This window comes from Echinops telfairi, unplaced genomic scaffold, assembly GCF_000313985.2.
Source record: "Echinops telfairi isolate 266 unplaced genomic scaffold, ASM31398v2 ScPeMD7_31;HRSCAF=116, whole genome shotgun sequence".
Classification (NCBI taxonomy): Eukaryota; Metazoa; Chordata; class Mammalia; order Afrosoricida; family Tenrecidae; genus Echinops; species Echinops telfairi.
This window is the reverse complement of record NW_022103928.1, coordinates 8,547,922-8,551,507: the sequence shown is the minus strand read 5'-3', so window position 1 is coordinate 8,551,507 and position 3,586 is coordinate 8,547,922.

Sequence of the window (3,586 nt, the reverse complement as noted above, 5' to 3'; positions counted from 1 at the left end):
AGCGAGGTGAATGGGACTTTTTAAAATTAGACACTTGTGTGCATCAAAATATTTCACCAGAAGATTAAAGGAAAACCCACAGACTGATAAAATGAAATGAAATATCAGACAAATGACTAATCTCTGAAATTTATAGAAATTTCAGTGTCTCCACAACAAAAAGACAAATAATTCAATATTTAAATGGACAGAGGTCATGAGCAGATTATCCACCAAAGGAGATGTTCAGGTGGCCTTCAAATACATTACGAAAGGCTGAAAAAATAAGAAGAAGAAAATAAAATAAGAAATGTTGAGTTCATTTGCCAGTTTTGTGGTTGATAGATGCAATTGTGCTGGATGTAGAACATTGTCTTTGTGGACTCTGTCATGCCAATCGGTCTAGCTGTCCCCTAAGACTATGGTGTTAAGTTCCCAAGGCCAAGTAACTCATTTCCTCACTGTGATTGGTTATTTTTCAGAAGTTGTCATAACTTTGCCGCTTTGTGCTCTATTGTACATGAGTAGTCTAAAAGTATTGATACAGAATCATGAACATTTCATTAAACAGAAATATCAAAACATGTAGCTATTGAGGTCTACATACTACAGTAGGTGGTGTTTGTATCTCTTGATACCCTTCAACAAAGAATTCAGCATGCTGCAATTTGCCTCATGTCAAAACAGCAGTTTGGGGCTCAGGTAGAAAGAAAATATTTTGAGAATGATGATGGCAACAAATGTACAAATGTGCTTGACACAATGAATGTATGTATGGATTGTGGTAAGAGTTGTATGAGCCCCCAATAAAACGATTTTTTTAAAATAAAGTAAAATAAAATGTGGGAAATTTTAAAGAAACCCGCCCCACCCCCCACCCAGCAGTTTTAGCGTCCTTGATAGACTCAAACATTCTTTTCAATGTTCCTTAAGTTTTAGAAATAATAACTTTATAAAGGAGCAAGATCAGGAGTTTCCCAACGAAATTTTCATAGGGCAATCCTGTCTTTCCAGGAAGAATGAGCAGCTAGTGTGATGCTGTGATGGTGGAAAAAATCCCTCAGTCCAATTCTCCTGGCCCTTTTTCTACCAATGTTGTTTTGGGTTTTCTTAAAACCTCTTCCTAATACACTCCTGTATTCTTCATGAAAATCTATCAAGTGCCATCACTTCCTGAACTGATCCCTCTGCCTTGAACTTAACTGACCCAGAAGATATACTTGAAAGTCACTGTTTTGCTTGGACCTTTGTTTTTGTATCAGGCACCCTAATGAGACTACAGGAAGCCAGATGCCCTAAGGAACGACCCATTAGGCTTTTAACTTCAAAGTCAGCAGTTCAAAACCATGAGCTGCTTTGCAAAAGGAAGATTAAGTTTACTACCTCCATAAAGATTTACAGTCTTGGAAACCCACAGGGGCACTTATACTCTGTCCTACAAGGTTGTTGTAAATCAGAATCAAATAGATCACAATGAATTTGGTTGTTGGTTTATTGAGACCAAGACAAGTGTGTTACTGAGAGAACTTGTGTACAGTCAGTCATCCACTGATCATAGATACATGTTTAATATATTTTGTTTAGAATAAACTTGTGCAGGTCTGAACTGGAATGCTAATAGCAGGGGAGCTCAATATGTCGATTGCGATCTACTAGTTGATCACAAATGCAGTGTGGGTAGATCACATGGCATTAAAAAAATACACTTAAGCCTATCATCAATCCCATCACTTAATTGATATACAGCGCAGCCAATCAGATGCAATCTTAGGTGTCAAATGCGTGCGCAAACAACTGTACTAAATGCAGCAAAACTGATAAGCTAAGTTTTTACCAATTTTTAGATCTTGGTTTTTTTCCTCTTAAACATAACAAAGAGTATTAAAATGAGTGGGGGAACTGGACCAAGTAAGAAGACAAAAACACATCACTTTCATACAGAATGGGAGATTTTGACACTACAAGCTGACATTCAGCTGAAGTCCAAAGCGCATGAACAGTTCTGGAACTTACTCGCAGAGGGAAAGTACCCAAACCTGAGAAAACGTGCTACCTCCTTGACTGCATTTTTTGGCTCTCCTTATTTATGTGAGTCAGCCTTTTCCCACATAAAGATCGTTAAGTCCAAGTACCGTTCCACCATGACTGATGATCATTTGGAAGTGTGCTTGAGGCTGGCTGTCAGCAGCTACTATGCATCCCTGGCTCATTCCATTCAGTGCAAGTCATCAGAGTAAATTCAGGTAATGACAAAAAAAAGTACATAATTAATTAATTAATTGTGTTGTGTTGTGCAATATGGACTCATGTGGTTATGCAAGGTACATAAACATACATTGTACATATAAAGAGTTCTCAATGCATTGATGAATAAATGTAATAAATAAATATGTTTTGCATTTTTGTAGTTGGGAGATCATTTTGACTTGATCATTTTATAAGTAGCTCGAGTGCTGAAAAAGTGTGAGCAACTCTGCTAGTAGCAATACTTCTTTATTACTTTAAGATATATTTGCAGCATATACAAATACATATGTAGAAATATCCTCTGCTAACTTTATTTAAACTCATGGGTGTACTCTCATTGGCCATCCCAAGTCTGGTCGGCTTGTGTATCTATGAATCCACTCATGCTGTTACACTCACTTGAAACAGTGCTGACCCACAGTGAACTGATACACAACAGAATGCCTATTCCAGCAGCATCCTCACAATCCTTGCTAGGCTTGAGCCCATTCCTGCAACCATTGTGTCAGCCATGTCATTAGGGACCTTTGTCTTTTTCTCTGCCCTTAACCAAACATGATATTATTATTAAGAAACTGGTCCTTCCAAAGTATGTGAGATGATGTTTCACCACTCTTTTGTAATTCATATTTTACTGAGCTACAATTAACATAGGAGTCCTAATGGTATAGTGGCTATGTGTTAGGCTACTAACCATAAGGTAAGCGGTTCAAAACCACCAAGGGAGAAAGATGACCTTCCTACTCATAAAGAGTTCCGTCTCCCGTAACCACAGGGGCAGAGTTCTACCTTACCTGATAGAATCACCATGAATTAGAATTGACTTAATGACAATGAGTTTAGGGTTTTTAAAATTACATATTATATAATTCATATCAAGTTCAATCATATCAAGATGGGTTGCACAATGATCACCACAATCAACTTTAGAACTTTTTTGTCCTTCTTGTACCCATTGATGTTGACTCCCCATCCCCACCCCCTTCTATGCCCCTAGGCAATCATCAATCCAAATGATGTCTTTGTAATTTCACCCATCCCTGGTTTCCCTATGCAGATAAGTATGTAAAACAAGGGCAAACAACGCACAGGGAACCAGCAACAACGACCATATAAAATAGGTAAATATCTCAAGCTAAGAGGAAGCAGAGAATATTAAAAATTCATAATAAATTTATGTTGAGTACAGAGGAGATAAAATTACAAGGTGTAATATTCCAGCCTAAGTATAGCTACTAAAATCTACTTTTCAATGCTTTTTTTTTTTAATCAATTTATTGGGGCTCATACAATTCATCACAATACATAGATCAATCGTGTAAAGCACATCTATACATTTGTTGCCCTCATTATTCCCAAA